This window comes from Phyllobates terribilis, unplaced genomic scaffold (genome assembly GCF_046119375.1).
Source record: "Phyllobates terribilis strain yellow unplaced genomic scaffold, ASM4611937v1 Scaffold_5__5_contigs__length_657084704, whole genome shotgun sequence".
Taxonomy (NCBI): domain Eukaryota; kingdom Metazoa; phylum Chordata; class Amphibia; order Anura; family Dendrobatidae; genus Phyllobates; species Phyllobates terribilis.
The window spans coordinates 25,858,034-25,881,669 of NW_027362765.1; the positions used below are offsets into that span (position 1 = coordinate 25,858,034).

The 23,636-nt window shown below is 48.2% G+C and overlaps 1 long non-coding RNA gene across 1 annotated transcript; it reads right to left on the bottom strand.

The window, feature by feature from the left end:
* Window positions 1–661: 661 nt before the first annotated feature.
* LOC141271772 (uncharacterized) lies at window positions 662–23,464 on the bottom strand. The gene is made up of 2 exons (XR_012321932.1): window positions 23,406–23,464; window positions 662–823 (listed from the first exon to the last, which is right to left on the bottom strand). It is a non-coding gene; the product is annotated as an uncharacterized lncRNA (long non-coding RNA).
* Between the last annotated feature and the right edge of the window lie 172 nt (window positions 23,465–23,636).

Consider the following 23,636-nt stretch of genomic DNA (forward strand, 5'->3'; position numbering starts at 1 on the left):
AGTTTGCCGCGCCTTTCCTCCTTGATAGCCTCCCGCAATCTTCTTATTTGTTCTGCGTAGTAGGAGCCCGTAATAGTGGCTCCCTTCTCCAAATAGTCCACCATAATAATTCCTTCAGCGTCCCAAAAAAGGGACGCCATAACCTTCCCTGCTGAGCTTGACACTTTGAATTTCTTCGGCGTCGGTTCGTTGGCTCGTTTCCATGTCATCGATTGTTGTTTCGTTTCGGGATCAAAGTGGTGGATCCAGGTCTCGTCCATGGTCAAAAAACATGACAAAAAATTCTCCTTGTCTGCTTGGAACTTTTCGAGATTTGCTATTGAAATGTCAACTCGTTTCTTCTTTTGCTCGTCGGTTAACATTTTGGCACCCAACGCGCCGAGACCTTTCTCATATGCAATTCTTTTGCAAGGATTCTTTGAATACTGCCATATGAGATCCCTGTGACCTCAGCTACATGCCTGATAGTCACTCTTCGATCGGCCAATACAACTTCAACTTTTTTCACGTTTTCTTCATTGAGGGACGTGGATGGGCGTCCTTCACGATGTTCATCTTCCGTCGATGTTCTTCCCAGCTTAAATTCCTGGGCCCAGCGTGCAACTGTGGAATATGGAGGAGAAGAGTCCCCCAATGTTTCCACCAAGTCGCTGAGTATGTCTTTGGTAGTCATTTTTTTCAAGCAGAGGTATTTGATGACAGCTCTGAGCTCGTTTTTTTCCATTTTGATGTTCACTCCTCGGCAGTTCCTATTCAAATGAATGTAGCTCCCGGGAATCGTGGCCTATTTAAGTGATTTTTTTTTTCCTGGACTAGTGGGTACCTAAGAGAGAAGAAAACATTTTATTTTAATTTCTGTGTGCAATAAAAATAACCGATTATCATTACTTTTGGATCGCCCCTCGTATGCAGGAATGTAGCCTTATTATGCATAGCACAGTCCCTTAGTATATAGCGTACTCCCTAATTATGTATAGCGCTATCCTTAGTTATATTGTTTCATCTTTTATTATGTATAACACCCTCCCTTATTACCTACCATCCTCTCTAGTGCTAGGGGGTCACCATACGGGGATTATACTGTGTTGGGTCAGCATACTTTACCCTTGGAGTTGAGGTGGGGTACAGTAGGATCATTATTCTGCACATGTGGAGGAATTCACCATGGGGGTATCATACTGTATTTGGGGGGGGGGCACTTTTATTGGCATCACTCTTTATGGGGCAATGAAAGAGGGATCTAGGACGTAAGCAGGAGGGAAATTACTATGTAAAGGCTGGAAAGTTGTGAGATATGTTCTTCTGTGATCCCGACAATTATTTTCATTTTTCTTGGGGGGGGTGGGGGCAATTAGAACTTCTGCTATGGGACCCCATGATTCCTATGTACTCCCCTGATGCAGACACATAGGGCTTGTTAGATATCACTGATGTCCCCTCACTAACCCCTGTGCTGAGTATTTTGTACATGGTTCCAGAGCTCGGGGCAGCGATCAAGGACAGTTCATCACCGGGTATGCAGTAGTCCACAATGGTAAGGGAGTAATGCATGAACCACTCTCCTCCAGCTGCTCTACGCCAGAGGCTGAGCTGACGACGCTCGCTGCAGAAGGCAATCTGGGTAAAGGTAAAGAGATTTATATATTTTCGGACTCGAGATATGTTTTAAAAGGTCGCACATGACTTTGGCGCCATTTGGCGGAGCCGTAATTTCCTGACCTCTGCTGGCAAACCTATGAGGCGGTAGAGCATCTACTCACAACACTCACCCTTCCCCAAAGGCTATTGGCACACACATAGAACAAAGCAACAGAAGAAAGGTGCAGAAAAAAATTCCACAATCCGCAAAGAGAAAATGCTTAGCTATACTTTCCCCGACTGGCTTTAACAACAACAGAAAGTCTGAACATCCATATGAAATGGGGTGTGTTCTGGCCGGACATGTGAGTGGAAGTGTGCTAGAAGAGTTCCTGGGATAACTAGCCTGCAGGAGGATCCACTGGGCCCCTAACTTCATAAAAAGCGGTATTACCCCTTCTATACACGTCCTAGCACTTACCAGTGTGCATAGGAGGAACGATCATGACCAGAGGAGCAGCAGCAAGATGACGGGGAGCAGCAGCAGGAGGGAATGGAGGCATCCAAGATGGAGCAGGCTCCTCTGCAGCAGGTATCAGAACAGGGAAGTCAGTGGCTGCAGGGACAGCACTGAGGCTGGCTGGCTGGCTTCGCTACAAATCCAGATACAGGAGCCTGCACTGCAATGAGGCACAGACACAAATCATTCAGGTGTCTAATCGTTTCTCTGTGCTCTCAGAGGAATTCAATAACACTGCTGATAAGATCTTTTCCAGCCGGGACATCCCAGCCCTGCACACACGTTCTAGACCAAATCAGGTGTACACTGCACAACGCCATTAGTGGCAAGGTCCACATAATCACCGATATATAGACCGCTAAGCATGGCCAGGGACATTACGTCTCCCTGACTGCCCACAGGGTAAATGTAATGTAGTGGCGGCTGGGACAGAGGCGAAAGGAGTTATAGCGCATGTCCTTCAACCACCAAGGACTGCTGGACGTTTCTCTGTCCAGGTTGCCTCTTCCTCCTACTTCAGTTCCTCTACCGCCTCCTCATCCTGTCACAGTACGAACTGCAACGCAACACTAACTTCAGCACAGCCAGGGGGAAACGACAACAGTCTGTTCTGAAACTCATCTTTTTGGGGGGCAAATCCCACACCGCACAGAAAATGTGGACGGGGATCAAACAGCAGACAGATGAGTGGTTGGTGCTGGTGAACCTAAAGCCCGACCTGGTGAAATCTCATAGCAGCTTTGTGTTTAGCCGGTTTGCAGCACATACCTTGCCCGGCGCATGAGCTGAATTTGGTAGCACGGAGCTTCCTGAAAAATTACCCACATATTTCAGAATTGCTGCTTAAAGTGTGGACACTGTTTGCACTTTCGGCGTTATCACCCTGCTGCTGCTCACCTGTCTGTGCTGCAGCATCACTTCTAGCTTCCCGCTCACCGCCTTATATGCAACGCACCAACAAGGTGGAACTCCACATTGGAAATGTTGGAGAAAGTGTGTGGGCAGCAGCAGGTAATAGTGGTGTTTCAGCTGCAGCATGCACGGCTGTGTCGCTTTGAGGAACAACAACAATTTACCACCAATAAGTGGGCCTACATGCGGGACGTGTGTGCCATGTTGAGCTGCTTCGAATACTCCACCATCGCCAGCACTGATGACGTCATGAGCGTTACTATCCCACTTCTATGGCTGCCGGAAAAAAACAGTTCAGGCGATGATGGATGAGGTGGTGGCACACGAGGAAGAGGAGCAGGAGGAACAGGGACCATTCTCACTGTTATCAAGACTGTCGTCCACGCATGGTTCAGAGGGAGGGTTACTGTACCAACAGTGTCCAAGTACACAACAGTCCAGGCAGGGGACAGTTTTGGAGAAGGAACTGTCTTCACAGCAGGGTGGCACTCAAAGCAGCCCATGGGCATCACTGGAGCGTGACTGGGGGGATACAGAGGACGCAGACCATACACCTCTCACCAAGGAAAGCTTGTCGTTGCCTCTGGGCAGCCTAGCACAAGTGAGTCATGCTGCTGTGACTGCACAATGATTGTCGAGTTGCCTGGATTGTTACCAGAGCTGAATACTGGATGGCCACCCTGTTGGCTCCCCGCTACAAGGAAAGCATACGATCATTATTTCCGTCATTAGACATTCAAAATGTGTGAGTACAAGCGCACGTTGGTAAAGGCACTACTAACGGCGTTCCCACCTGACATTGGGGGCTCAGTGGTAGAACAAGGCAGATGAGGAGGAAATTGCCAACAAAGCTGGGGTACTGGAACCACCTCGGAAGGGAGGGTTAGCATAGCCGAAATGTGGCAAAACTTTCTCAGCAAGCCACAACATCTGGCACCATCATCTGATGCAGTCCGCATTAGCAGGAGGCAGCGTTACAACAACATGGTGGAAGAACATGTGTCCACTCATCCCCATGTACTAACTGATGGGTCTGCCCCATTTAACTTCTGGGTCTCCAAATTGCAGAACGTGTACTGTTGGATTGTGTGTTTAGCACAGCAGGGGGTGTGATCACAGACAGACGCATCCACCTGTCCACAGCCAATGTGGGGAAGCTAACATTCATTAAAATGAAGCAGACATGGATCCCACCGGACTTGTATGTACCTTTAGCTGACTAGACAACTATACCAGCTGCACCCAGCCATTGTTGTACTTTATTTGCTATTTGTTTAATTTTGGGGCCTCCCCAAATAAAAAACAGTGTTGGATACCTTCTCCTCTGGCTCTTCCACCTACACCACCATGTACACGTCCTCCACTTGGACCTCCGGCTCCTGGTTCTAGCTTGTTATTATTATTTTCTTTAATTCTGTTGTTTTAAGTCATTTTCCTATCCACATTTGTTTGCAGGGCAATTGTACTACTCTTACCCCCATTCTGCTTCCTTTTTCAGCTCCCTAGCCCTTACTATGTCCATTTTAGAGCCAATTTAAAGCATCAACGTCATCTATTGCTCTGCTTCCCTGAATCATCTCATTGGTACATGCTCTGCTCGATATTTCTGCTTTATCTGTCACATTCCATTCAATACTCACATATGTCTGTCCTGTCCTGATGTTTAGAGGTGCTAAACTGCAGAGCCAAGAGTCCTAGCTCTGTCTTTGATCACCCAGCCATCTCCTGGTGATCAGAGCAGCTGGCAATTTAGCCACAAGCAGCACCCACAATGCCCCTCACCTAATGCTATAGCGTGCCCTATAAAATCAGAAGCTGTCTAAGGGGTGCACGCGTGTGGGGTTGTGCACGCGTCTTCTTGTGCAAAGTGGATTTCCAGCTAAGTGGTAGTTATTTCAGAGGCAGTTGGGCAGGAGTCAGGTAACTCACACTTTGACTGCTTACTCTCTTTCAACTATGTTTTTGTTAGCTTTCACCTTTTCCCCTATAGTCCTCCACTTTCTACTAACCCCTCTCACCTCTACACCTAGTAAGGAACTCTTCATCTCTCCCTCCATCATCCCCATTCACCTCACCTCCTCTTCAGAACTATTCATGAACAATCAATCCTGTATCTCCACCCCATGCCCTCTCCTACTTCCACCTGCTAACACTTTCTCTGCTCCTCCTCAATGCCGGCGACATCTCTCCAAATCCTAGCCCTCCTCACCACATCCCCACAGTCACTTCTACCTCCTATCCACGACCAACCACAAACTCTTGCAGCCTTTCAAACCTCATACCCATCCACCTAATCCCTGCTTCCCCAGTCGCACTAACAGGAGCTCTATGGAACGCTCGCTCCGTCTGCAACAAACTTTCCTACATCCACGACCTTTTCATTACTAACAAACTTTCCTTCCTCGCCATCACCGAAACCTGGCTCACCCCCTCTGACACAGCCTCCCCAGCCGCACTTTCGTATGGAGGATTCCACCTTTCCCACACACCCCCCGCCCCAATGGCAAACATGGTGGAGGCGTAGGTTTTCTCCTGTCAGATACCTGCGCCTTCACCGAAATCCCACTGCTGCCCTGTTTCACTCCCATCTTTTGAGGTGCACTGTGTGCGCATCTACTCCCCCTCCAACCTCCAACTGGCCATCATTTACTGACCCCCAGGGCAAGCCACCACCTTCTTAAACCACTTCACCACCTGGCTGCTTCACTTCCTTTCCACTGACATCCCCACTATCATAATGGGTGACTTCAACATCCCCATCGACACTTCCCACTCATCTGTCTCTAAACTCCTATGCCTCACTTCCTCCTTCGGCCTTGCTCAATGGTCTTCCGCAGCCACTCATAAATAAGGCCACACACTGGACCTAATCTTTACCCGCCTGTGTTCCCTATCTAACCTCTCTAACTCTGATTTTCCTGGATCTCTCTGCAGCATTTGACACTGTGGATCACCAGCAAATCCTCACTATGCTCCGCTCTATAGGCCTCAAGGAAACCGTTCTCTCCTGGTTCTCCTCCTACCTCTCTGACCACTCCTTCACTGTATCTTTTGCCGGCTCCTCTTCCCCTCCTCATCCCCTTACTATCGGAGTTCCGCAGGGCTCAGTCCTAGGCCCCCTCCTCTTCTCTCTATACACTGCCCCTATTGGACAAACAATCAGCAGATTTGGGTTCCAGTATCATCTCTATGCTGACGACACCCAATTATACACTTCTTCCCCTGACATCACCCCTACCCTAATACAAAATACCAAGGATTGTTTGTCTGCTGTGTCTAGCATCATGTCCTCCCTCTATCTTAAACTGAATCTCTCCAATACTGAACTTCTTGTGTTTCCCCCCTCTACTAACCTAACTCTACCTAACATCGAAATTACCTTGGAGGGTTCAACCATAACTCCCAAGCAGCACGCCCGCTGCCTTGGGGTCATCTTCGACACTAACCTTTCCTTTACTCCCTATATCCGATCACTCACTCGCTCTTGTCACCAGCAACTTAAAAACATCTCCAGAATCTGATCTTTTCTCACTTTGGAAACTGCTAAAACTCTTACTGTCGCTCTTATTCACTCTCGTCTGGACTACTGCAACTCTCGTCTGATCGATCTCCCTCTTACCAAAATTTCCCCTCTCCAATCTGTCCTGAATGCGGCAGCCAGGGTCGTATTTCTGTCCAGCCGCATCACCGATGCCTCCACCTTGTGCCAGTTATGACACTGGTTACCCATTCGCTACAGGGTCCAATATAAACTCATTGCTCTCACCCACAAAGCTCTCCACAGTTCTGCACCACCTTATATCTCCTCTCTCATCTCAGTCTATCGTCCTACACGTGCCCTCCGTTCCACAAATGACCTAAGACTAACATCCCCCATAATCCGAACCTCGTACCTCCATCTCCAAGACTTCTCTCGTGCTGCGCCAGTTCTCTGGAATGCTCTACCCCAGACGATCCGATTGATGCCTAGCCCCGATGTCTTCAAGCGCGCTTTAAAAACCCATATCTTTAAACAAGCCTACCATCTCAAATACCCAGTAAACTAACTTTCCCCTGTTCCCTCCTAAATACTATTCAGAATCTGCCCCCTACTGTTCATCTGTCTCTACACCCTCCATGCACACGATAACTGCACTCGGTAATTGAGTATTGCACTTGAACATACAGGCTGATGACTGGATCATACAGCTTTATATGATAATCCCGATTTATTATAATTGCCTGACCTGAAATAACAAGCACTTTCCACCTATTGTGTCACCCCATTTCCTTGTAGAATGTAAGCTTGCGAGCAGGGACCTCACTCCTGATGTAACTGTTAAACTGTCTCACCTTGTATTGAATTTATTGTTTGTACATGTCCCCGCTTAATTGTAAAGTGCTGCGGAATATGTTGGCGCTATATAAATAAAAATTATTATTATTATTATTATTATTATTATAACTCTCCTCTCCCTCGCTCAGACCACAACCTACTTACATTCTCTGCCCTCTCCTCTCCAGGTCCACAATCCCCAGTTCACAAACTTACACACCCTTGCAGAAACCTCAAACACTTTGACCTACACTCACTCTCTGAATCCCTTCTCCCTCTTACAGATATAAATTCCTTACACGATGCAGATGTTGCTGCTGCTTTATATAATACCATACTTTACATAATAACAGCCGCAGCTCTCGATTCAGTCGCCCCTCTCACACATACCAAATCTCGCACAATTAATAGGCAACCCTGGCACACGAACCTTACTAAAGAACTGCGACGGGCCTCAGGGTTGCTGAGCGGAGAAGGAAAAGGTCCCACTCCATCGAGCACTTCATCAAATTCAAACAATCCCTCACTATTTTCAAGTCCACACTCACTGCAGCAAAACAAACCTACTTCTCATCTCTCATATCCTCTCTGTCTCACAACCCTAAACAGCTATTCAACACTTTCAATTCTCTCCTCCGTCCCCCAGTGCCTACTCCCTCTCCTCTCATCTCAGCCGAAGACTTTGCCTCATTTTTCAAGCAGAAGATCGACACCATCAGATAAAGCTTTTCCCTAAAGTCCCCACAGCCCCTCCTCATATCTACTCAACATTCCTCCTCCAAACCCCACATCTCCACCATTACAGAAGACCAAGTCTCTTCTTTACTCTCCAAGTCACACCTCACCACCTGCGAACTTGATCCAATCCAGTCCCACCTCATCCCTAACCTTACCAGTCTTCATCCCAACCCTAACCCACCTCTTCAACCTGTCACTAACAACTGGCGTCTTCCCCTCATGTTTCAAACACGTCTCGATCACACCCATCCTCAAAAATCCCTCCCTTGACCCATCCTCTCTGACTAGCTACCGCCCCATTTCACTTCTCCCCTATGCCTCAAAACTACTGGAACAACATGTCCACTCTAAACTGTCCTCCCACCGCTCCTCATGTTCCCTCTTCGACCGCTTACAATCTGGCTTCTGACCACATCACTTGACTGAAACTGCCCTGACCAAAGTCACCAATGACCTACTAACCACCAAATCCAAGCGACACTACTCCGTCCTCCTCCTCCTGTACCTGTCATCTGCCTTTGACACAGTCGACCATTCCCTCTTGCTACAGACCCTCTCATCTCTTGGTATCATGGACTTGGCCCTATCTTGGATCTCCTCATACCTAACAGACAGGACTTCCAGAGCCTCCCACTCGCACATCACCTCCACATCTCACCCCCTATCTGTCGGTGTCCCCCAAGTTTCAGTTCTAGGACCTCTGCTCTTCTCCATCCACACCTTTGGCCTGGGACAGCTCAAAGAGTCTCACGGCTTTCAGTATCACCTCTATGCTGACGACACACAAATCTACCTGTCTGGACCCAATATCTCCTCACTACTAACCAGAATCCCACAATGTCTGTCCGCTATCTCATCCTTCTTCTCTGCCAGATTTCTAAAACTTAACATGGATAAAACAGAATTCATCATCTTTCCACCTTCTCATTCATCCCCCCCATCTGACCTATCCATCAACGTCAATGGCTGCCCACTCTCCCCAGTCCCGCAAGCTCGCTGCCTCGGGGTAGCCCTGGACTCTGATCTCTCCTTCAAACCACATATCCAAGCCCTTTCCACTTCCTGCCGACTCCAACTCAAAAACATCTCCTGCATCCGCGCATTCTTCACCATAGACTCTGCAAAAACACTAGTGCATGCCCTCATCATCTCCCGCCTCCACTACTGCAACCTCCTGCTCTGTGACCTCCCTTCCAACACGCTCACCCCCTCCAATCTATCCTAAACTCTGCTGCCCGACTAATCCACCTGGACCCCCGCTATTCCCCGGCCTCTCCCTTCTGTCAATCCCTTCACTGGCTTCCCATTACCCAGAGAATCCAATTCAAAACCTTAACCATGGCATACAAAGCCATCCACAACCTGTATCCTCCATACATCTGTGACCTAGTCTCCCGGTACTTACCTGCACGCAACCTTCGATCCTCACAAGATCTCCTGCTCTACTCCCCTCTTATCTCCTCTTCCCACAATCGCATGCAAGATTTCTCCCGTGTATCCCCCCTACTCTGGAACTCTCTACCCCAACATATCAGACTCTTGCCTACCACGGAAACCTTCAAAAGAAACCTGAAGATCCACCTCTTCCGACAAGCCTACAACCTGCAGTAACCACCGCTCCACAACATTGCTGCACGACCAGCTCTACCCTTACCTACTGTATCCTCACCCATTCCTCGTAGATTATGAGCCCTCGCGGGCAGGGTCCGCTCTCCTCCTGTACCAGTCGCTGACTTGATTTTTTAAGATTATTGTAAGGCTGTGTGCCCACGATGCGTTTTTTAAGTGTTTACACAGCGGCAAAAATGCTGCAGAAACGCTTAAAAAACGCATGGTAGAAGGCCTGCCATGTTCCCCAATGATAATCCGTGCTGTGCACATGCTGCGGAAATTTCCGCTGCGGATTATCATTGCGGAAAAATAAGCAGCATGTCCATTAATTTTGCGGACATGCAGCGTAATTGCCGTCATTGACACGCATATTATCCGTGTTAGCACATTTGCACACACGGATAACATGTGTTTCTATGTGCGGATGGTACCCGGGTGTGGAGGAGAGGAGACTCTCCTCCGGACCCGGGTATCATAGAACCTGTGAAAAAAAGGATAAAATAAAAAATAAATATTATATTTACCTTCTGATGGCCCCCGGTCTTCTTGTCTTCACTTGCCGGCAGCGTGCTGTGGACTGAAGGACCTGCAGTGACGTCATAGTCATGTGACGGCAGGTCCTTCAGTGTAGTGTACCGCGAGCTGTGGGCAAGCCAGGACGGAGCGAAGCAAGACTGCGGGGGCCATCGGAAGGTAAGTATAGATTTATTTTTTACCATTCTTTACGATCACAGTATATAAATCCATGCCGTTTGCATGGATTTATATAGTGTGACCAAGTTGTCAAGCACTTTCCAAGGGATGCTAAAATTGCTTGGAAAGAACTTGACAACCCGCATGCGGAAATGCATGTGAAGAACGCTTCACTTCCGCTTGTCCCTGGCAGGAAAAACACATGTACAAACCGCATGTACAATTTGCATGCGTTTTTTCTGCCAGGGAAATGCAGAAACGCTCAGGAAAAAATCCTGAGCATTTCTGCATCGTGGGCACATAGCCTAAGTGTTTTTGCTATGTATACCCCCTTTTTCACACGTAAAGCGCCATGGAATAAATGGCGCTGTAATAATAAATAATAATAATAATCGACGTTCGGATCCCCATTGACTTTTATTGGGTTCAGGGTCATGTTCCTTCCACTTACCATTGAGCTATACAGTCAAGTGATAGTAACTGGTAGCTTTTCTTGTCTTATGAGATCAACCATGAAAATACTCAGGGTGACAAAAAGTCATTGTGATTCTGATGTTTGAAGAAAGTCACACATCAGAATCTCACATCAAAATCACACATCATTTGAATTTGGCTTGCTTGCAGTCTGTGCATAAGTCCCAATGAGTTTAAATCAGGTTTGCACTGAAAATCATGTAACCAAAATCAGAACTCTCAGGTTTTTACAGCTGAGTTCATAGCTCAGTGGTTAGTGAACTGGCTTCTGGACAAAGAATTTTAGGTTCAAGTCCCATCCGCGAACAGTGACTTTTTTTTATTATTATATGAAAAAAAAACAGAGAAACTAGGAGTTTCTTGTACAAAAATATTACAAAATCTTTATTAAATACACATGTATACATATTAGCAAGAAGACAATATGTGTAAAAGCAGTGCGCATAAAGACCAGTGTCAGGAAACCCCCCCCCCCCCAGAACAAAAAACTGGTCAGAGGTTATCTATGATTGTATACTAGGTATGGGCCGGGAAAAGTGGAATATTTAAGGCTAATCATAACAGGTTAATCCAGGTAGTGTATATAAAGCAAGTAATCTACTATGTAATCGGCTTATCCCGTCAGTCTGTCCGTCCAAGAAATCCCGCGTCGCTGATTGGTCCGGCCGCGGCCAATCAGCGACGTGGGATTTCAGAACAAGATGGCGGCCATTAGCGGCTCATCTGCCGCACGGAAGTCAGCGGCGATGCAGCCGGGAGATGGCCGGCACTAGCCGGTCATCTCCCGGATGCTCGCAGGAGAAGTACCCCGACCGGTGGCCTAGGCGGCGCCGCTCCCTGGTCCTCCCTTCACTTGCCGTCGGGAGCTCAGCGGCCCTAGCGGTAGTCGGTAGCCGCATGGAGGTCAGCGGCGATGCAGCCGGGAGATGACTGGTGCTAGACCGGAAGTACCCGCACAGGCAGCGCCGCTCCCAGGTCCTCACTAACACGGTTCACTGCGATATTGGCACAAAATTTAAAACACCGCTGTCCTGATTCAGCGACTGACGCAGCCTGGCCGCGAATTGGCGCCGGATTTGAAACACGCAGGCCACTGTCGGGAGATCAACCGCGACGCAGCCGGGAGATGACCGGTGCTAGCCGGTCATCTCCCGGCTGCTCGCAACAGAAGTACCCCGACCGGCGGCCTCGCTCCTCGGTCCTCCTTTCACACTTGCCGTCGGGAGATCAGCGGCGATGCAGCCGGGGGATAACCTCGCCCACAGCCCGTCATTCACCGTGGTGCGCGGAACAGGAGACCCCTGGCTGCAGCTGCAAATAGTCATGATGTAAGCGGAAGCAAGAGCCGGCTGCAGCGGGGGAATTACGTGCTGGCTGTGCGTGGTCAGTGAAGTTATCACAAGCAGTATTGACAACATGATGTAATTACAAAATTCATTAGGGGCCCCGGGGGGATACATTGGGGGGTTAATTTAAAGTAGTGCACAACCCATTTAACCCCTTAATAACATCTGACGTACTAATACGCGTCTGTGCCCTGGGACTTAAGAGCCAGACCCGTATTAGTACGTCATATCTTTAATGCGGCACCGCGACTTAAGTCGCGGTGACAGCATTAAAGTTACGGTGCCATCTTACCTCCTGGTAGATTGCGTCATCATCCCGGGGGCTGTCGCCGCCCCCCCGCACCAGCGATCGCTGTGCTTGGCTGTTCAAATCTGAACAGCCAATCACAGCATTTCTCACTGTTTCCGGCAATGTGATTGCCGGAAACAGTGATCTGCAGCCTAGGATCGGTGCTCCTATGAGCACCGATCCTAGACTGTTGCTAGGACACCCCAGCCCTGGCCCCGGACTGCTATGATCGGTGCGATCGCCGATCACATCGATCGCACCGATCGTAGCGCGACCGCGCGGTGACAGGGCGGTCATGGGGCGGTGACCGGCTTGTGACCTGCCTGTCACCGCCCCATGACCCCCTGTGATTCAAGCCCCCAGACTGCTGTGATTGGAGCGATCGATGATGACATCGATCGCTCCAATCAGAGTACCTGAATACAGGTGACCAGGCGGTCACAGGGAGGTGTCACCCCTCTGTGACCCTCTGTGGTGCGTGCTCTGCTCCAGCCATGTCTGATTGGTGCAATCAGTGTCACCAATCAGATGGCTGGGGCACAACATGCACCACAGGGGGTCACAGAGGGGTGACACCTCCCTGTGACCGCCTGGTCACCTGTATTCAGGTACTCTGATTGGAGCGATCGATGTCATCAATGATTGCTCCAATCAGATTACCTCCACCTGTCACCACCCCATCATCACCCTGTGACCGTCCTGCAGACCCTCACATTTGGTGAGGATTTCTACAGAGCGATCACATCTGATGTGTCTGTGCTGGGCCTTGTAGTGCCACAGAATATTCTGTGACACCACAAGACCATCTTCTCACTGTTCCAGTCGCTGCTGCTGCCGCTGCTCCTGGATCTTCTGTTCCAGCGTCCTGGATCTTCTACTCCAGCTCCTGGATCTTCTGCTCCTGACCTGCTGTGGTTCCTGCTCCAGAGCCTGCTGCTGATCCTGCAGAGAAGACTTTGGTAAGTCTGTTCTCCCCTCATCCACCCCAATCCCCCCTCCCCCCTCTTTTTACCCCCCCCTTACCTTTTTTTTCTGCGTCCTGCAGCGGTCTCCAGCTCTGGTCCGAGTCTCCAGCTCCACTCCCGGTCACCAGCGCCGGGCTCCCAGTCTCCTGCTCTGGGTCTTCTGTTCCAGTCCTGCTGACCCTTTGGTAAGTCCATCTCTGATCTCCCCTCATTCACCCCAATCCCCCTCTTCCCACTCCCCTGTCTTTTTACCCCTCTTCCCACTCCCCTGTCTTTTAACCCCCCTTCCCACCCCAGTGTCCCTGTTAATTCTTTTGCTTCTGATCTCCAGCTCCAGTACCGGTCTCCTGCTCCGGGCTCCTGGTCTCCTGCACCGGGCTCCTGCACCGGGCTCCTGGTCTCCTGCACCGGGCTCCTGGTCTCCGGCACCAGGCTCCTGGTCTCCGGCACCAGGCTCCTGGTCTCCTGCACCGGGCTCCTGGTCTCCTGCACCGGGCTCCTGGTCTCCTGCTCTGGGTTCCTGGTCTCCTGCTCTGGGTCTTCTGTTCCAGTCCTGCTGACCCTTTGGTAAGTCCATCTCTGTTCTCCCCTCATCCACCCCAATCCCCCTCTTCCCACTCCCCTGTCTTTTTACCCCTCTTCCCATTCCCCTGTCTTTTAACCCCCCTTCCCACCCCAGTGTCCCTGTTAATTCTTTTGCTTCTGATCTCCAGCTCCAGTACCGGTCTCCTGCACCGGTCTCCTGCACCGGGCTCCTGGTCTCCTGCTCTGGGTCTTCTGTTCCAGTCCTGCTGACCCTTTGGTAAGTCCATCTCTGATCTCCCCTCATCCACCCCAATCCCCCTCTTCCCACTCCCCTGTCTTTTTACCCCTCTTCCCACTCCCCTGTCTTTTTACCCCCCTTCCCACCCCAATCCGCCTCACCCCAGTGTCCCTGTTAATTCTTTTGCTTCCGATCTCCAGCTCCAGTACCGGTCTCCTGCTCCGGGCTCCTGGTCTACTGCTCCCGGGCTCCCGGTCACCAGCTTCGGGCTCCCGGTCACCAGCTTCGGGCTCCCGGTCAACAGCGCCGGGCTCCTGGTCTCCTGCACCGGGCTCCTGGTCTCCTGCTCCGGGTTCCTGGTCTCCTGCTCCGGGCTCCTGCTCTGGGTCTTCTGTTCCAGTCCTGCTGACCCTTTGGTAAGTCCACTCTTCCCACTCCCCTGTCTTTTTACCCCCCTTCCCATCCCAATCTGCCTCACCCCAGTGTCCCTGTTAATTCTTTTGCTTCTGATCTCCAGCTCCAGTACCAGTCTCCTGCTCCGTGCTCCTGGTCTCCTGCTCCGGGCTCCCGTCTTCCTGCTCCGGGCTCCCGGTCTCCTGCTCCGGGCTCCCGTCTTCCTGCTCCGGGCTCCCGTCTTCCTGCTCCGGGCTCCCGGTCTCCTGCTCCGGGCTCCCGTCTTCCTGCTCCGGGCTCCCGTCTTCCTGCTCCGGGCTCCCGTCTTCCTGCTCCGGGCTCCCGTCTTCCTGCTCCGGGCTCCCGGTCTCCTGCTCCGGGCTCCCGGTCTCCTGCTCCGGGCTCCCGTCTTTCTGCTCCGGGCTCCCGTCTTCCTGCTCCGGGCTCCCGGTCTCCTGCTCCGGGCCCCCGGTCTCCTGCTCCGGGCCCCCGGTCTCCTGCTCCGGGCTCCCGGTCTCCTGCGCCGGGCTCCCGGTCACCAGCGCCGGGCTCCTGCTACGGGCTCCCGGTCCTGAAAGAACAGAGAGGACTTTGGTAAGTAATCTGATCTCCCCTCATCCAACCCAATTCCCCTCTTCCCACTCCCCACACATTTGTGCGCACATCCAGCAGCCGCCGAGTATTGATCGGTGGCATAGTTCACCAATCCACACTCGTGCTCGCTGTTTGCACCACATACAGTATTTCCTTTTTCCACACACTCTAAATAAAGTACTGACACACACACACTCTCAAAGAATTGACACACACGCACCACATACATAACAAACAATGTCCTGCTCATCCCAAACTCATTATTCAGCGGAGGAGGCTTGCGCTATTCTTGCCTCCGACACTGACAGTGAGGGTGAGGATCCCACATTTGTTTTTCCGACTCCTCGTCGTCTTCCTCCTTCTCTTCTTCCTCCTCTTCCTCAGGTTCTGCTGGCCCGCCCCGCCGTTGTCGCAGGAGAGATGTTCCAGCGCCCCCCACTACTGAGCCTATATGGACTTCGCCCCCCGAAAATTATGAGCCGCTGATTCCTGATTTCGTAGTGGAATCAGGAATCAAGTTTGACACCACCGGCCTCACAGAAATAGACTTTTTCAAAGTCTTTTTCTCTGAGGATTTTATAAACCTCATGGTGGGCCAAACTAATTTATACGCTCATCAATTTTTAGAACAAAACCCCTCTTCATCATTTTCTAACTGGTCTCCTGTAGACGCAGTAGAAATGATGAAGTTTTGGGGCCTGGTCCTTCTTATGGGGATCTTGAAGAAGCCCGAGCTTCGGCAATACTGGAGTGTTGACGTTTTGTATAACACTCCAGTGTTCCGAATGGTCATGCCCCGGACACGTTTTCAGGCCATCTACAAGTTCTTGCATTACCAAGATAATGCAAGGTGTCCTGCACGCGATGACCCGAACTTTGATCGTCTTTTCAAAGTTCGGCCGGTCATCGAACACTTCAACAACAAGTTTGGTGAAGTGTACATGCCCCAAAGGGACATTTGTGTGGATGAGTCCTTAATTTCTTTTAAGGGGCGGCTTGGATTCCGGCAGTACCTGCCCAGTAAGAGGGCAAGGTATGGGATCAAGCTGTATAAACTTTGTGAGAGTACCTCAGGATACACTCACAAGTTTAGAGTTTATGAAGGGAAGGACTCCCGGATTGAACCCCCTGAATGCCCCCCTGTTCTGGGAGTGAGTGGGAAAATTGTGTGGGACTTGGTGCACCCACTGCTTGATAAAGGTTATCACCTCTACATGGATAACTTTTATACAAGTATCAGGCTCTTCCAGTCCCTCTCTGCGCGACGTACCGCAGCCTGCGGTACTGTCCGCAAAATTCAGAAAGGCCTCCCAAAGACGCTAATTTGGCAGCTGCTCAAAAGGGGTGAGAGCAGAGCCCAATGTAGCGACCACCTGTTGATGGTCAAGTACAAGGACAAAAGGGATGTCCTTTTCTTGACCACCATACATGGTGATGGCAGCACACTCAGCACTGTACGAGGTTCCACTACACAGGTCGTCAAACCAGACTGTGTAGTGGGGTACAACAAGTACATGGGGGGAGTTGATCTCTCTGATCAAGTCCTCCAGCCATACAGTGCTTTGAGAAAGTCCAGAGTGTGGTACAAGAAGCTGGCCGTGCACATTGTACAGATGGCAATGCACAATGCTTTCCTTCTGTCACAATGTGCAGGCCAGACTTCTGCGTCGTACCTTCAGTTTCAGGAAACAGTTATCAAGGCCCTGATATTTGGCAGCGGTGACAGAGAGGGCCCCAGTACTTCTGGAATTGAAGGACCAAGAATTGTACCAGGCCAGCATTTCCCAGGGCAGATCCCTCACAGCGGAAAAAAAGGAAAGTCACAAAAGAGGTGCCGAGTGTGTTATAAAAGTGGAATACGCAAGGACACCATTTATCAATGTGACACCTGCCCTGACAAACCAGGCCTGTGTATGAAAGACTGCTTCAAAAGGTACCATACTTCGATGGACTATTGAATTAATTTCTGAAGTATGACAACCTGACGAACACTGCACAGCTGACGTAGTGTTCGTCAGGTTGTCATACATCAGTTGTGTAGTGTTCGTCAGATTGTCCTACACAACTGATGTATAACACTACATTACAAAATTCAAAAATCAACTAACACTACCAAAAAGGGGGCACTTGTTAGGCATTTCACTGTTTAGGCACATCAAGGGCTCTGAGAACATGACATGATGCCCGCAGACCATTCCATCAAAGTCTGCATTCAAAAGCGTCACTCCTTCCCTTCCGAGCCCTTACATGCGCCCAAACAGTAGTTTTTTTCCAACACATGGGGTATATGAGTACTCAGGAGAAATTGCACAACAACTTATGGGGTGCAATTTCTCCTAGTACCCTTGTGAAAATATTTTTTTTTGCATTTTTGTGGAAAAAATGTTTTTTTTTTATTTTCACAAGTCAACATTATGATTTTCTGAGAGGCACCTGGGGGTTCAATGGGCTCACCACACATCTATATAAGTTCCCTGGGGGGTCTAGTTTCCAAAATGGGGTCACTTGTGGGGGAGCTCCAATATTTGGGCACACAGCGGCTCTCCAAATGCAACATGGTGTCCGCTAACAAATTTAACGGAAAATCGGCTCAAATTGTTAGCGGATACCATGTTGCATTTGAAGAGTCCCTGTGTGCCCAAACATTGGAGCTCCCCCACAAGTGACCCCATTTTGGAAACTAGACCCCCCAAGGCACCTATCTAGATGCATAATGAGCACTTGGAACCCCCAGGTGCTTCACAAATTGATTCGTAAAATTGAATAAGTGAAAAAAAAACACTTTTTCATTTTTATGGATCAATTTGTGAAGCACCTGGGGGTTCCAAGTGCTCACTATGCATCTCAATAGGTGCCTTGGGGGGTCTAGTTTCCAAAATGGGGTCACTTGTGGGGGAGCTCCAATATTTGGGCACACAGCGGCTCTCCAAATGCAACATGGTGTCCGCTAACAAATTTAACGGAAAATCGGCTCAAATTGTTAGCGACACCATGTTGCGTTTGGAGAGCCGCTGTGTGCCCAAACATTGGAGCTCCCCCACAAGTGACCCCATTTTGGAAACTAGACCCCCCAAGGCACCTATCTAGATGCATAGTGAGCACTTGGAACCCCCAGGTGCTTCACAAATTGATTCGTAACAATGAAAAAGTGAAAAAAAAAACACTTTTTCATTTTTATGAATCAATTTGTGAAGCACCTGATGGTTCCAAGTGCTCACTTTGCATCTAGATAGGTGCCTTGGGGGGTCTAGTTTCCAAAATGGGGTCACTTGTGGGGGAGCTCCAATGTTTGGGCACACAGCAGCTCTCCAAACGCAACATGGTGTCGCTAACAATTTGAGCCGATTTTCCGTTAAATTTGTTAGAGGACACCATGTTGCATTTAGAGAGTCCCTGTGCGCCCAAACATTGGAGCTCCCCCACAAGTGACCCAATTTTGGAAACTAGACCCCCCAAGAAACCTATCTAGATGCATAGTGAGCACTTGGAACCCCCAGGTGCTTCACAAATTGATTCGTAACAATGAAAAAGTGAAAAAAAAAACTTTTTCATTGTTACAAATCAATTTGTGAAGCACCTGGGGGTTCCAAGTGCTCACTATGCATCTAGATAGGTGCCTTGGGGGGTCTAGTTTCCAAAATGGGGTCACTTGTGGGGGAGCTCCAATGTTTGGGCACACAGGGACTCTCTAAATGCAACATGGTGTCCTCTAACAAATTTAACGGAAAATCGGCTCAAATTGTTAGTGACACCATGTTGCGTTTGGAGAGCCGCTGTGTGCCCAAACATTGGAGCTCCCCCACAAGTGACCCCATTTTGGAAACTAGACCCCCATCTAGATGCATTGTGAGCACTTGGAACCCTCAGGTGCTTCACAAATTGATTCATAAAAATGAAAAAGTGGTTTTTTTTTCACTTTTTCATTGTTACGAATCAATTTGTGAAGCACCTGGGGGTTCCAAGTGCTCACTATGCATCTAGATAGGTGCCTTGGGGGGTCTAGTTTCCAAAATGGGGTCACTTGTGGGGGAGCTCCAAAGTTTGGGCACACATGGGCTCTCCAAACACAACATGGCGTCCGCTAATTATTCAAGCAAATTTTACAATCAAAAAGTCAAATGGCGCTCCTTCCCTTCCGAGCCCTGCCGTGCGCCCAAACAGTGTTTTTTCCCCAAATATTGGGTATCTGCGTGCCCAGGGGAAATTGCACAACAAATTTTGGGGTCCATTTTTTCTTGTTACCCGTGTGAAAATAAAAAAAATTGGGTCTAAAGTAACATTTTTGTGAAAAAAGTTAAATGTTCATTTTTTTCTTCCACATTCAAAAAATTCCTGTGAAGCACCTGAAGGGTTAATAAAGTTCTTGAATGTGGTTTTGAGCACCTTGAGGGGTGCAGTTTTTAGAATGGTGTCACTTTTGGGTATTTTCTGTCATAAAGACCTCTCAAAGTGACTTCAAATGTGATGTGGTCCCTAAAAAAATGGTTTTGTAAATTTTGTTGGAAAAATGAGAAATCGCTGGTCAACTTTTAACCCTTATAGCTCCCTAACAAAAAAAAATTTTGGTTCCAAAATTGTGCTGATGTAAAGTAGACATGTGGGAAATGTTATTTATTAACTCTTTTGTGTGACATATCGCTCTGATTTCAGGGCTTAAAAATTAAAATTTTGAAAATTGCAAAATTTTCAAAATTTTCGCCAAATTTCCGTTTTTTTCACAAATAAACGCAAGTGATATCGAAGAAATTTTTCCACAATCATGAAGTACAATATGTCACGAAAAAACAATCTCAGAATCAGGGGGATCCGTTGAAGCGTTCCAGAGTAATTACCTCATAAAGTGACAGTGGTCAGAATTGTAAAAATTGGCCCGGTCATTAACGTGCAAACCACCCGCGGGGCTTAAGGGGTTAAACACTGCTTCGCTGATTAGTAGAGCCCGGTCGGCCGCATACATATTCTAGAATACCCGATGCGTTAGAATCGGGACACCATCTAGTAGGAGTATAAACACACAGTGTGCCTGCTAAAATTCAAACTCCCAGGGCCACCATCAACACATATATAAGTACCAGAGTATTGTACCTCAAGATTTCCCTTGAGAAAGCAAAGCACAGGCAACGCGAAACGTGCATTGGGAAGACGCCAATCCACCCCAGCTACCGGTCTGAGGGTGTTTGGGACACTACAATTAGGGTAAGCAGTCTTAGGCTTTGTGGTACAATACTCTGGTACTTATATATGTGTTGATGGTGGCCCTGGGAGTTTGAATTTTAGCAGGCACACTGTGTGCTTATACTCCTATTACTTGCTTTATATACACTACCTGGATTAACCTGTTATGATTAGCCTTAAATATTCCGCTTTTCCCGGCCCATACAATGATAGATAACCTCTGACCATTTTTTTTTGTTCTGGGGGGGGGGGTCCTGACACTGCTCTTTAAGCACACTGCTTTTACCCATATTGTCTTCTTGCTAATATGTATACATGTGTATTTAATAAAGATTTTGTTATATTTTTGTACAAGAAACTCCTAGTTTGGCTGTGTGCCCACGATGCGGCAAAATCGCTGCAGAAACGCTTAAAAAACGCATGGTAGAAGGCCTGCCATGTTCACCAATGATAATTCGCATGTGCGGATTATCATTGCGGAAAAAAACGCAGCACTACCAATTATTTTGCGGAAGTGCTGCGTTTTCGCCGTCATTGACTTGCATTAGAACGCATGCATTCCGCTTCACTAGATAAGGACATGCGGAATGCATGCGTTCAATGTGCGGATGGTACTCAGGTCTACACTGTGTGCAGAATTATTAGGCGAGTTGTATTTTAGAGGATTATTGTTATTATTGGTCAACAACTATGTTCTTAATCAACCCAAAAGACTCAAATATCCAAGCTTAATATTTTTGGAAGTTGGAGTGTTTTTTTTTTTAGATTTGGCTATCTTAGGAAGATATCTGTTTGTGCAGGTAACTATTACTATGCAGAATTATTAGGCAACTTAATAAAAACCAAATATAATCCCATCTCCCTTGTTTATTTTCAAAAGGTAAATCAATATCAGTGCACAAAATGTAGAAATAAACATTTCTGACATGCAAAAACAAAAACCAAAAAAATGAGTGATCAATATAGCCACCTTTCTTTATGGTGACACTCAACAGCCTTCCATCCATAGATTGTCAGTTGCTTGATCTGTTTTCGATCAACATTGCAAGCAGCAGCCACCACAGCCTCCCAGACACTGTTCCGAGAGGTGTACTGTTTTCCCTCCCTGTAGACCTCACATTTTATGATGGACCACAGGTTCTCTTTGGGGTTCAGATCAGGTGAACAAGGGGACCCGTGTCATTATTTTTTCTTCTTTTATACCTTTACTGGCCAGCCACGCTGTGGAGTAGTTGGATGCATGTGATGGAGCATTGTCCTGCATGAAAATCATGTTTTTCTTGAACGATACCGACGACTTCTTGTACCACTGCTTGAAGAAGTTGTCTTCCAGAAACTGGCAGTAGGTCTGGGAGTTGAGCTTCACTCCATCCTCAACCCAAAAAGGTCCCACAAGTTCATCTTTGATGATACCAGCCCATACCAGTACCCCACCTCCACCTTGCTGGCGTCGGAGTGGAGCTCTCTGCCCTTTACTGATCCAGCCTCTGGCCCATCAAGAGTCACTCTCATGTCATCAGTCCATAAAACCTTTGAAAAATCAGTCTTAAGATATTTCTTGGCCCATTCTTGATGTTTTATCTTATGGTTCTTGTTCAAAGGTGGTCGTTTTTCAGCCTTCCTTACTTTGGCCATGTCCCTGAGTATCGCACACCTTGTGCTTTTTGATACTCCAGTAACGTTGCAGCTCTGAAATATGGCAAAACTGGTGGCGAATGGCATCTTGGCAGCTTCACGCTTGATTTTCCTCAATTCATGGGCAGTTATTTTGCACCTTTTTTGGCGAACACGCTTCTTGCGACCCTTTTGGCTATTTGCCATGAAACACTTGATTGTTCGGTGATCACGCTTCAAAAGTTTTGCATCCCTCTGCAAGACATCTCACAATTTTGGACTTTTCAGAGCCTGTCAAGTCTCTCTTCTGACCCATTTTGCCAAAGGAAAGGAAGTTGCCTAATAATTAAGCACATCTTATATAGGGTGTTGATGTCATTAGTCAACACCTCTCCTCATTACAGAGATGCACATTACCAGATTTACTTAATTGGTAGTTGGCTCTCAAGCATATGCAGCTTGGAGTAGGACAACATGTATAAAAAGTATCATGTGATCAAATTAATCATTTGCCTAATAATTCTGCACACAGTGCAGAGGAGAGGAGACTCTCCTCCGGACCCGTGTACCATATAAACTGTGAAAAAAAGAATAAAACAAAAAATAAAGATTATATTTACCTTCTGACGGCCCCCGCTGCGCTCGTCCTTTCATGCTGGCAGCTAGCGATGGACTGAGGGACCTGCACTGACGTCATAGTCATGTGACGGCTCAAGCGACGCTTATGTCGACAGGTCCTTCAGTTTACTGTGATCTGCCAGCAGCCAGGACCGAGTGAAGCAAGACTGCGGAGGCCATCGGAAGGAAAGTATAGATTTATTTTTTTATTTTTTACCATTCTTTCAGTCACACTATATAAATCCATGCCGTTTTCATGGATTTATAAAGTGTGACCAAGTTGTCAAGCACTTTCCAAGTGATGCTAAAATCGCTTGGAAAGCGCTTGACACCCGCATGCAGAAATGCAAGTGAAGAACGCTTCACATCTGCATGTCCCTGGCAGGAAAACGCATGTACAATCCGCATGTACAATCCACATGTACAATCCGCATGCGTTATTTCTGCCAGGGAGATGCAGAAACTCAGGAAAAATCCGGAGCATAGTCTTTCTCTGCTTTTTTTCATGTTGTTGGAGTTACATGGGCACACTCTTACTTAGGCATGCTGATTTACCCTAGTCTAGTATGTTCTTTGGAAACCTTTATATTATTAATTTATTATTATTACAGTTGTAAAAGTCACTTGTCAGAATCACTTGTCAGACAGGGTATTTAGCCTCAAATTGACATCATTCTGATGTTTGATATCTGATCATGTCCTGAAATGGTCACTGTAACTTACAACCTATGGAACTATTAGAAGCCTCCATTTTTTCCTGTAAAGGGTTAATGTCCCAGTGCCCAGTAATGGGGTCTCTCCACATACCTCCACCTGCAGAGCCGCCACCACATATATGGCTGTTCTGTGCGCACAGGACCTGTGATGAGGTCACAGGAGGGGAGGAGTCAGGGGTCACATGATCAGGGGCCTCAGTGGATGCAGGACTCTGCTGTGCTGGTTGTCATGGTGCTGGATGAGGGGAAGGTTATGTGTGGGGTCAGGAGGGGTTTACAGTGTGGATGTAGCAGAGCCGCGCGTGTACGAGGTGTACGGAGC